The sequence below is a fragment of the Taudactylus pleione genome, unplaced genomic scaffold (genome assembly GCF_031769625.1).
Source record: "Taudactylus pleione unplaced genomic scaffold, aTauple2 ptg000041l, whole genome shotgun sequence".
Lineage (NCBI taxonomy): Eukaryota > Metazoa > Chordata > Amphibia > Anura > Myobatrachidae > Taudactylus > Taudactylus pleione.
In genome coordinates this window covers 49,092,617-49,105,618 of record NW_028284443.1, presented here as the reverse complement: position 1 = coordinate 49,105,618, position 13,002 = coordinate 49,092,617, and the positions used below count along the sequence as shown (strand labels likewise).

Here is a 13,002-nt window from a genome sequence, read left to right as displayed (position 1 = left end):
AGAAGTCTGGAGGCCGTCTTCCAAGGTAGTTATAAGAGGGGAGGGGAGGCACAGGTATAATTCAGAGAAGGAGGTCAAACTAGGATATATCTAGTGATGAAGTCTGATGTATAGGGCTCAACCCAATTAGGTTCCGCACTTCCGGTACCTCTAGGATCGCACATTGTGTGAGTCCAGGGTGATATAGGCCACAATGAGACAAATTGCCGTGCTGTTGCTGGCATTTCTATACCATTCCAATAGCAATTAGCTCCCTTCGCACCTGATTGGATTGACCATGTGAAATAATTAGCTCCACCTGTGGATCTTTTAAAATGTGTCAGTGAGTAAAGAATACACCTGTGCACTTGCTAGGTGACATGAAAAATGTGACCTTCTTGGGGTTCTGAGGACAGAGTTTGAGAACCACTGACAGACTATTAGCAAATTGTAATTGCTTGCAGAACCACTGTAGGCTGCATTTGCTGCACAATGTGTTAAGTCACATGTTCAGCAATGGCCATTTCTGAGAAAATAAAAAGCAGCTGATTCACTCATCTCCAATTAGCAATATTTAGAAGTCTTGTTCTTGCTGATCAGTCTTTAGGGAGTTGTCTAGCAGCAATAACTGGAGTACTAAAGATAAACCTGTTTTACTGCGCCAGTACAGTTAATGCAGACTGCAGCACACAATACCTCATGTGACCTGAAGATCTGGTGAGAGTCTTTTTTTTCAGTTTACAAATTGTTACACCATGCTAACCCATTTCACATGTCCAAGAAAGTTCACTGCGCATGGGGACAAAAGTACAGTATATGGAGGTGGCTATTTGGATTAAAAGCGAACACTACAGCCCAGAAATTAGATGCTAAAACATGCAGTAATTATATCACTCAAAGCCATAAATGAAAAATGCGGCAATGTCACATCCCACCGTAACGTCTTGCTGTTAGGAGACGAGGACGCCAGGCTGCTACTCCATGAGGTCCTCCTACCTTACTGCTCTGTGATCTCTTCCCTGCACAGATTGGATCTTCTTCCTTTTTTACCCCCACTGGTTCTTTGCGCTGATGCCGGCTATAGTATTCAGTACGTAGCTTCCGGTTCCTGTGAGTGAGTTCACGTTCCTGTTTGTTCCAGCTTCTCGTGTCCAGCATGTACCTCAACTGCATCTGTGTGGACTATCTGCTAGTAACACCACAGTAGTCTCTGTCGCACTTCAGAGTTGGTATGGACCATCTGCCAGTTACAGCACAGAAGGTTGCTACCAGCTAAGTACACCTCAGCCCACAAGGCTGCTACCAGCCAAGTACACCTTAGCCCTCGAGACTGCTACCAGGCAAGTACAACTCAGCCCACAAGGCTGTTACCAGCCAAGTACACATCAGCCCTCGAGACTGCTACCAGCCAATTACAACTCAGCCCACAAGGCTGCAACCAACCAAGTACACATCAGCCCTCAAGGCTTTTTTATTCATTGACTCCTCATCAATTGATTCCTCTAAGCATCTTTATCAATTGACTCCTCTAAACTTATTTATCAATAGACCCCTCAAAGCTTCTCTATCAATCAATTCACACCTCTAATGATGAACTTCTTCCTGTGAATTTTCCCAGTGATTCAAGTCTTAATGTCAGCATGTTAACAGCTTCCAAGAATTTCAATACATTCTAGAAGAAAAATGTTAGCCTTTTATTTATTAGACATAGAGCAAAATGTACTAAGCAGCGGGTTCTAAACTCTGGCGGTTTGTCAGCGGTTTTGCTATATGCAGATTTACTAATGCCAAAACCACTGCTAAACCGCCGTCAAAGCACACTTTAGAACAGAATTGAATACCAAAGCACCATCAATGTTTTAGACCATAGAAAGAATAGAATAGAAACCCCTGATTTATCAAGCAGGGGTTTCAAAACCACCATAAAACTGGCAGCAAACCCGCCAAAAAAATTCACTTTCCTTAGACAGGCATGTTTGCTGAAACAGCGGGTAAATTAATTGATTTTAATAGGCAATTTTGACAGGAATATCATCCAATTGGACTATAGAAGATTATGCTGTCTCTCACTAGACATAACTGGTCTTTAACAGATATATAGTACAACAACAAATAATATAAAACAAAACAAACACACAATCACACTGCACTCACACACAAAAAATCACACACACGAGTTAAAAAAAAACAAAACCTGACTATATGGAAAACACATCTCAAATAGACAAATACAGACCAAGAAACAAACCAATTTATATATATATAAAAAAAAAAAAAGTCATTACAATTAGCAATCACTTTATATATCTTTCTCCTTATACTTTCCTACAACTTTCTCCTTCTCCACTTAAGCTGCATATCCACTACACAATATAAATGGACGATTGAACGATAGTGATATCGTTATCATTCAATCGTTCATTAATCGTGCAGTGAATATGCCGGCAAAAAAACCCATAGATATTTACATTCAAACGGGGTCATTAGTATAATTTCTCTGCATTGGTTATAAGGCACAATGGCCCTCATTCAGAGCCGGACGCTCTGAGCAGAGCGCACGCTCTGAATGAGGGCCGTCCTCCATAATTATGGAGCGTCCTCCTGGACGCTCGTATAGCTGTGGGTCACCACCCACAGCCTATACGAGCGTGCAAGTTGATGGCCGCGATGGTCTTGACCATCGCGACCATCGCCACTGCGAGCCGGAGCCTGCGGTTGAGTTTCTCAACCGCAAGGCCCGGAGTGATTTTGGCTCTATCAGAGCCAAAATCACTCCCACTGACATCACTAGTGATGTCAGTGGGCCGGCTTCTGACGGTAGGCGTTCCCATGGGAACGCCCCCGTCAGGGAGGCACGCCCCCGGCACGCCCACCAAAGGGGGCGCGCTGTCAATCAACATCGACAGCACGCCCCCTTTGATCAGACACAACGAGCGAAGGAAAGTCCTTCGCTCGTCGCGTCTGGCGCATGCGCACGACGGAGCTCCCGCCGTCGTGCGCATGCGCAGTGCACACCATCGACCCACTTGCGAGCGGACAGCCGCTTGCGAGTGGGTCTGAATCAGGGCCAATGATCCCTATGGCTACATGCATTTTCTGAAGAGTATCAGTGTGTTTTCATCAACAAGTAGATCTTACTAACTGCTTTGGGGCTCGTTTACATTTGGATGTAAATCAATTTTATGACACGCCTCTCAGATATAGCCGTACACGCCCACTATACCGCCGCGCTCATAGGTGCTGCTTTCACAATCTACAGTAAATGCTTTTTCAAAAGTAGGCGAGTATGAAGTGAAAGTAGCCGGCTGTCTGTTTTTTATGATGTCAGGTGAATACGGTTTCTGCAAAAGCCCCAATAAATAGGAATAGAATAGCATCTAATCCACTGTGGTCTGTCTCTATGATAAAAATAGTTTGCTGCTTTCTATAACAAATAAAGTAGCACAAATGAATGACTATCAATTGAATAGTTTCTATTTCACAGTGGTCTGTTTCTAGAATGTCAGGTGAATGTTCTTTCTATAAAAGCACTATTAAATGAATATGAATAGAATATCTGCAATGGTTTCAACAGTGAAATAAACACACCATGGCGGGTTGTCGTTTAGAAACTGCCGGGGATCGACGGGGGTTTCAGTTTAGACATCAAAGCCGACCTTTAGTAAAAGCTGTCAATTAGAAATAGAAACCGCCATCAATTGACAGCGGTTTCTAAGTGACACCAAAACCGCCGCTTATTAAATTTAGCCCATAGTGTCTTAAATATAAATATTTACTTCAGTTTATACTTTTTCTATTTTTCTTTACTTGTATTTTGACCACATTGAAAACCATGTCCATGCCATAAAATAGTGTAAAGTAAGGTACACACCTATACAATGATCAACCCGATCATCTGATATCAGCTGATCGGGCTGACAATTGTATAGGTGTGTATGCAGGAGCATTAGCCAGGCTTGCCAACAATCTGGCTGCCTCTTCCGGGAGAGGCAGCCAGCTGGGCACATCTAGGGGGCATGACATGATTTTGAGGGCGGAGCACGCATGCAGCTTTGCAATTCCGTCCTTGCAATTATGGTAATTCAGCAGGAGGCATCATGCCTCCTGCATGCATTACTTATCCGAGCTGCATTGTCCAAAGCAGCATCGGATAATCTGCGGGAACATCGGCCGGCTAAGTGACCCATGGGGTCACACAAGCTGGCCACTGCAGATGAGAGAAATAGTCCAGCCGATGGAGATCCTGGCCTCTTCCCTCCAATGGCAGCAACACGCCTCCGTTTAGGGAAACTGAAGCCGCCGGCCCCTCCTGTTGCTCTGCATGCGTTCACGCAGGACCCATACTGCACATGCGCCGTACTGGTCAGGCGCTGCACAGATTCCCGACCCCCGGGAATCTGAGTTCAGCACTGCTGAATCAGGCCCTTTGTAATCATGTGAAAGTGTAACAACTACACTAATGGACTTTAATTTGTGTCAATATTTAAGGAACTACCTGTAGAAGTCATCCACGCTGCACTGAAAGTCCGGAACAGGCACTTCTAGTTTTTTAACTGTATGAGGTTTTTAGTTCTAACATATATTTATTTTGTTCTGCAATAACATGGATGACTAGCATCAGTTATAATTTTATTGGCCTTAGTTATACGCATCCTAAAAAAAATGTCATCCAACTAAGGCAGGCATTGACAATTGATTCTCTCAGCAGCTTTAACTACTCCATCTAAAGAGCTGCGATCAGAACACTTGGAATTCCTATACCACACTGTAATAAAGTAAAAAGAAAAAAAAAAGCGTTGCTGAGCCTAAAGCTGGCCACACACTAGACCAACTTACATCCAACCAGCCAACTTGTTGATTGGTTGGAATGAAAATCTGGTAACGTATGGGAGTAAATGATGATCAGCAATTTGCTCCTAAATGCCAGAAAACAGATGAAAATGGTCGTTCAGACAAGTTTGTTAAATGTTTGATCTAAACTATTTGTTCAAACAACAGTTTTGGTCCATTTTCCAGTGTTTGGGAGCAAATTGCTGATTATTTGCTTTCATACCTTACCAGATTTTCATTTCAACCAATCAACGAGTTGGCTGGTTGGACAGATAATCTTTAGATGTGTGGCCAGCTTTACTCACCACAGTTGAAATATGAGAAGACCACGATAAATCTTCAGTATAGTTGATACCTAAAAACTTAACCCCACTAACCATCTCCTCACCATTCAAAAATAATGGCTGTGGGGTAAGTTTCCTAGCTCTTCTAAAACCTCCATTGTTTTCTTACTATCTAATAACAAATTGTTTTCTCCCCCTCCTCCTGATAACTGTCCTCCTCGCCCCTACTAATCAAGCCCACAAGCGTAGTATCGTCTTCGAATTTTACAATAAAATTTGATTCTGAATTTGTAGAACAATCAGACGTGTACAATGAATATAAAAGGGGACTTAAAACACAGCCTTGAGGGACTCCTGTGTTCAGTACAAGCTCAGACGAGAGAGTAGAATCCATCCTAACTGACTGGACAATTAGTCAGAAAGTCCAACAACCAATTACATATGGGCACATTTATTTATTTATTACCAGTTACCAGCTTACAATCTATGTTCCCTACCACATTTACACACACACACATACACACTAGGGTTAATTTTTTGGTGGAAGCCAATTAACCTACCAGTATATTTTTTTGGAGTGTGGGAGGAATCCGGAGTACCCGGAGGAAACCCACGCAAGCACAGGGAGAATATACAAACTTCACACAGTTAGGGCCGTGGTGGGAATCAAACTCACGATCTCAGTGCTGTGAGGCAGTAACGCTGACCATTACACCATCTGTGCTGCCCAACACCATCTGTGCTGCCCACATCAAATCCAATCTCTCGGAGCTTGGCAATTAACGGTGTTGAAAGCGGAACTATAGTCCACGAATAACAATCTTACATATGAGTCCCTGTTCTCTAAATGACAAAGGACCTTATGTAAAACCGTAAGAGCAGCATCCTCGGTTGATCTATTTGACCTATACGCAAACAGTTGAAAGTCAAAACTCACTGGGATGCTAACTCTTAAGGTGTCCCAAGACAGCCCTTTCAAAGCACTTCCTCACTAATGATGTAAGGGCAATTGTGCAATAGTCATTTAGACTGGTTACTACTGTAGATTTGGGGACAGGAACAATTGTTGAAACTTTACAACATTGCGGAATGATACACTGAGCTAGTGCAAGTCAAAAATTTTAGTAAAAATACCTGCTAACTGATCAGCACACATGCGTAAAACTCTACCCGGAATTCCGATCCAGACCTGCTGCCTTCCTAACATTAGTTCCACGTAGGCAAAGCCGGACCACAGACTCAGATAAATTCAAGGGACTATCTGACAGGGGATCACATGTTTTTACTGCAGGGATCAAGTTAGCCCTCTCAAACCTTGCACAAAACTTATTAAAATTAGTCTGCTGAAGGGCCATCTTTCTTATGGATACAGGTATTTAAGCCTTTATAATCAGTTAAGTGCGACATTGACCTCACATCATCACATTCCCTAAATAGTCTCTCAATTTTATTTGAGTATGCCTCTTTAGCCATGCGGATGCCCTTTTTCAGATTTGAACGGGCGGTTTTATAAGCTGTGCTATCTTTAGCCCTAAATGCCCTATCCCTAGATCTTAACAGAGAACGGACCTCACTATTCATCCATGGCTTCTCATTAGGAAATAGACTAATTATTTTTTTCCTACTTTTTAGTTTCTGTAAACGTGACCTATGAAACAGATATGGATGTCCTCCATAGCTTAAATAGCACTCTAAGCCCACTCCTGTCATACAGCCTTGAAGAAGGGAATCTGCTTCCTGTAACACGTTACAGCAGAGAAAGGAGTGCTACCTGTATATACCTTGTGGAGCGGATCCAGATCCAATGCAAAGAGGGGACCAGAGGCTGATTCTGGTGGGGAGACACAGGGAGATGTGCTGGAGAGACAGGATGATGGTGAAGAGAATCAGAAGGGATAAGGTTGAGAGACAAGGGTGGGATGAAGTTGAGATACACGGGTGGGATGAGGCTGAGAGATATAGGCAGGGGATGAGGTGGAGACACACAAGTGAGGGATGATGCAGAGAGACATGAGGGGAATGAAGCCATGAGACATGGGAGGGATGAGGTTGAATGACAAAGGGAAGGGTGAGGCTGAGAGACAAGGAGATGAGGCCAAGAGACACAGGACTTTAGCAGATTTCAGGAGAAAGAGACACAGGGTGAATGAGGCTGGAGACACAGGGATGGGTTTTGAGAGAAACAGGCAAGTCTGTCTCTCAGCCTCATCCCACGTGTGTCTATGGTCTCCAGAGAGACACATGGGATAAGGCTGAGAGATAGGCAAAGATCAGGCTGAAAGACAGAGGGGCGTAAGGTTGAGAGACATGGGGGGGTGAGGCTAAGACAGTGGAAATGAGCTGATGGCTGGAGAAGTAGAGACGCAGGGGGATGAGGCTGGAGATACAGGGATGGTGCTGGAGAGACCCATGGAGATAAAGCTGAGAGACACAGGCAGAGATGAGGCTGGTTAGAAGGGGGTGAGGCTGGAGAGACATAGAGGGATAAGGCTGAGAGACACAGGCAGAAATTAGGCTTTAGAGAAGGGGGGTGAGGCTTGAGAGACACAGGGAGGATGAGCCAATGGCAGACTGTCTTTTATCTTCCGGGTAGGTATTGCAGTTACCAAAAACATGTGTGCCAGGCCCCAAGATTTCTGATGCCAGCTCTGGATGTGCTCGGTAAATTCACACAAGATACTGTATGCTGCACTAATTGGCATAGAAGTCACTCAGCCCTACAGTCACAAACAAGCTGAGGTAAAGAAAGCATAGGTAATTCATTAACAGATAAGAAAACAGCACAATATAAAGCACAAAGGAATATTACTGTATTAGGAAATCATACCTGCTTATTTACTACAGAAATAAGCACAGAGTCGTGTTTTTGTAACCTGTGACTGCTGAAATCATTGAGTATGATCCCAACATACAGCTGATTGCCAGGGAACTGAAGAAGGGAGGTGACATGAGTATGCATTTAGGAAAGGACAAGACTGGCTGCAGCACACATGATGGCTAGTGTACTAAACAAAGTCCAGTCCCTATAGGCCAAGTGTATCATACAGCACAGTCCCTGGTGGCAAGGGTACAATATAATGCCCACTCCCTGGTGGGCAAGTGCATCATACAGTGCCCAGTCCCTGGTGGATAGTGGTAATTAGTCTCCATCTAAACTCTTGTTGTGTAGTCAGCACAGAGTGCCACTGTCAGACTACAGTGGGAAGGAGGAATGGAGCCATCAGCAAACAGGATGGTAGCAGCTCCACAGCCAGCATGAGCACCCAGTTACTGAGCACTTAAGATAAAAAGTAAAAACATTTTAAATATACTTCTGTTTTAAGTGCTTCCTGAAAGGAATTATCCCTTTAGAGATATGTGCAATGTAAATCATTGGTTCTCAACAACTGGTGTGATTGCTTGCCTAGCCAACACTGTACTGATGATCACTGAAAGCTGAACACAGTGTACCTAATCAAGTGTATGGCGGTTAGATTGCAAAACCATAACAATTAGAATTTCTGCTTCCTGATAAAATGTTTACATGGTTTAGATGAGATTATGGGGATGATGCAGAGTTAATGTACAAGCAAGTACTTTTGTGACTGATCTGGCTGTTATTATGGGTGATTTGGAGTTATAAGCATTTCAGATGCATCTTCAGTTGTAGTTGAATGGGTGTAACAGGGAGGCAATGGAGTGCTTGCATTTACAGTAGGTGAAGCTTAGTGAGGGAGTGTTGAGGGAATGTAGATTGAATTGTAGGCTACAGATGTGTCCACATACGTCTTACTTCCTTGTGCGTTAAACAGCCCTTTTAATTGCACCATGCCGTGGCGTGACTCGATAGCACGGAGCGGTATTTGTGTGACTTTTTACCTTGAAATACATCGCTTTGCAAGTATGACACACTTGGAAGTAAAAAAAGTTGCATGAAAAGATGCTCGGTGCTACAGAGTTGCACGGCGCTCATGTGTTGTATGCAGAGTTGTGTGTACACAGATTCAGTGTCGGACTGGGACATGAAGGGCCCACCCGGAAAATACAGTGACATGGGCCTATACTTAGGGGTTTCATCAGTCTTGAGAAGTGGTGTGGTCAGCCTCCAAAGAGGTTTGGCTAACCATTAGAGTGTGCATGGTCAGGGCTCCTATATATATATATATATATATATATATATATATATATATATATATATCACAGGGGCTCTGCACTCACCATAATAACTAACAATAATAAAAATAATAAACAGTGGGGTTTTGGTTCATGAATTGATCAATGCATTTAAGCTTGCAGTCCCCGTCACGGGACCCCACTTTACTGCAAGTCCCTGCTCTATTGCTCAGAATTATAACATGGACATAGCCATCACATTAGTGTTAAACTCAGGGTATGCTATCAAGGTTTAAAGCTCACAGCAACTTTGCTTTTAAATGTGAGACAGTTACCAAGCACACCTGTTGCAAAGCACCTAGGAAAACAGCTGACACAAGTTAGATAACTAGTTAAAAGGGGTGCATGAGAAAATGTGATCACAAAAATGATTAATTATAAAAATTAATCATAATAAACAAAAAGCACTAATCCACGGCAGTCACCATTCCTAGATTTGGGGTGCAACATGGTATGTGATCACATTGTTTAAATAGAAATCACAGGGGCTCTGCACTCACCATAATAACTAACAATAATAATAATAATAATAAACATAATAAACAGTGGGGTTTTGGTTCATGAATTGATCAATGCATTTAAGCTTGCATCCCCTGTCACGGGACTTTTTGTTTATTATGATAATTATCATAGAATTATCATTCTCACCACTGAGACCCTTCTAAAGTAGTGTTCTAGAAATGAAACAAAAAATATGCATGTTTTTAGCCATATACACTTACCAATCAGCCACTCATGTCTGGCCAGACATCACAACATTATTATCATAGGGCTTATCCCAAGATTTTATTACAATTGATCTCTGGTAAATTTAAAGCAGTTCACATTTCCCATTACAAGTATGGGAATTGCGATCTGCTTAATAAAAATATACGAATTTAATGGCTTGGAGTTGTTATTTATGAAAACTGCTCCAAAATCCTTTAATACATTTGTGTGATGCTAAAATAATGTGAAAAGGGTGTGAATGTTTTCACATTATTTTAGTAAATATAATATTGATAAATAGAGCCCAAAGTATTAATAGTTGTAAACAGTGTGACTGTCAATAAAAGAGTTTTAAAGAAAAAGTGCGACGGTTTTAAATTCCTTGTTTGCACACCTCTCTGTACTATGGGCCTGATTCAGACCCGGTCGCGAGCGCTTAGCGCTCGTGACCGGGTCGATGTTTGCCCACTGGGCATGCGCACGACGGAGCCGGCTCTGTCGTGCGCATGCACGAGACCCGGCTAGCGACGGGTGCTCCGTCGCTCTAGGTCTCGCACCAAAGGGGGCGAGCTGTGGATGGTGAGTGACAGCTCGCCCCGTTTGGTAGGCGTGGCCGGGGTGTGGCTTCACAAACTGAGAAGTTCCCAAGCGAACGACTGCCGTTTGTGGGCGGCCCCAGTGACATCACCAGTGATGTCAGTGGGAGAGCTTCCGGCTCTATTGGAGCCGAAAGCTCTCTTTGGCTTGCGGCCACGAGACCCTGACCATCGCGACCATGAACCTGGCAGCTCACTATAGCTGTGGGCGGTCACCCACAGCTATGCGAGCGTCCGTCTCTGAATCAGGCCCTATGTTCACAAATTAATTACATTACAACAGTCGAGAGTTATTAATACTGAAGCTGTAAATGAGTTCACGTAATGGCTTTGCACTGCCTTATTTTCAATGCATTAAACAAGGGATTTCTTAAAGGAGAAATCAAGTTTCCAATATCAGTTTATTGGTTTAGCAAACTAGTTAGACAACAGCAGTTTGCCTAATATCCAACCCTGGCCCCTTGTTTCATACAATGCATCTTCCAATATCCAATGTGAGTGGAGCCAATTCTGTAAGTAGATAAAGACTTGCCAAAAGACCACGACTGACACAAAGTGACATTACTGGGCCAAAACAGTGGGCCCGATTCAGACCCGCTCGCGAGTTCTGAGCGCTTGCAAGCAGGTCGACGTTGGGCCAGTGCGCATGGGCACGACAGACCCGGCTCCGTCGTGCGCATGCGCGAGACCCGGATAGCGACGGGCAAGCCGTCGCTATGGGTCTCGCTACAAAGGGGGCGTGCTTTGGTGGGCGTGCCGGGGGCGTGGCTGGCCAGTCGGAAGTGTTCCCATGAGAAAGCCTACTGTCTGGGGCCGGCCCCACTGACATCACAAGTGATGTCAGTGGGAGTGCTTTTGGCTCTGATAGAGCCAAAATCACTCCAGGGCTTGCGGCAACGAGACCCTACCACAAGGGTCTCGTCGCAGTCGCGATGGTCTTGACCATCGCGACCATCTTTTAGGCCGCTCGCAATAGCTGTGGGTGGTCACACCCACAGCTATGCGAGCGGCCAGGAGGCCGCTCTAAAATCAGGAATGACGGCCCTGATTCAGAGCGAGCGCTCTGTCAGAGCGTCCGGCTCTGAATCAGGGCCAGTGTTCTCTGCCCTATGCCACATAGTTGGATTATATATTTTTTTGGGTGGGTTATAAAGTATCACTAACTTGCACCCATTTGATTAATTTGGCCATGTTTTCCACTTTCACTCATTCACATGACAGATGCAGTTTACCATGAAAAATGTGAAAGTGAAATACAGTATCACATGCACGTGGTACGGTGTGAAATCCAGCCAATACAATTAACTTGTAATGACAACTTTTGCACAGAAACAATGACATCTCTAAGTTTGCTTCCTGCAGCCTGAGGCCAGTAATAGCATTGTGGAGGTTGCATGAAGGTGCTGTAGCGTGACATGATAATGCTGGTCAGGGGCGCCAAGAGGGGGGGAGGAGCGGGTACAGATTACCCGGGCTTCCTGAGGGGCCCGGCGGGGGCCCGGGTCCGACGCCGCTCCCCCTCCCTCACAGCAGCCCAACACACAGCGTGTGCTGAGCTGCAGTTGGAGACTGCTGTGGCTGCTGAGCAGCAGCCACAGCAGTCTCCTATGCCTGTGCGGGGGAGCAATCACACTGATCGCGCCCCCCCTGGCTTTGCGCCGGGCTGAGGGTGCTTAGAGCGCCCCCTCCCCGGCGCGCAGCGCCGCTTCGCCGCGCTGCAAATCTTTTTTAATTTCTTTTTTTCGGCAAGGGGGTGTGGCTATGCCTCCCAAGATTAGGCCATGCCCCCTATTACCGGGGGCCCGCCTTGGCTATTGGCGGCCCGGATGCTGGTGGCCATAGTCATGCAGGAGCTATTTATGGTGGGCATACTGTATGTGCTAGACATAGGGCTGTATATTATTAACATGAGGCTAGTTATCTACAGTATGTTTATGCTATAGATCAGAGGTTCCCAAACTCGGTCCTCAAGGCACCCAAACAGTCCAGGATTTAAGGATATCCATGCTTGACCACAGGTGACTTAATTAGTTCCTCAGTCAATTTGAATTAACCGACTGTGCTCAATCATGGATATTTCTAAACCCTGAACTGTTTGGGGTGCCCTGAGGACTGCGTTTGGGAACCTCTGCTATGGAGTGCATGCTAGATATTAATATTCTTGACAAAAGGATACATTTTTATTACAAGGAAGCTGATTATTCTAATGAACTGGTAAGCAAATGTATAATTTGTTGCTATAACATGCATGCCAAGTATTTACTTATGCCACAAGTTGCAATGCACAGTTCACCCAGAATATTATTTTTCTGTAGCCCACCATGATATGCATGGCACTCTTAATTAATATGGGATCCAGTCACATTGATGACATTTACCATGTCAACATCCTCAGAATGTCGACATCTGAAATGCTGCCACATGAGATGTCGACTCTCAGAATGCCAACGGTT

General features: G+C 44.4%; 1 protein-coding gene across 7 annotated transcripts in view; it reads right to left on the bottom strand.

Moving 5' to 3' along the window:
- The window catches only part of ATP11A (ATPase phospholipid transporting 11A), a 246,323-nt gene that overhangs the window by 172,264 nt on the left and 61,057 nt on the right, over nt 1–13,002 (bottom strand). The gene's annotated exons all lie outside the window — the stretch shown is intronic.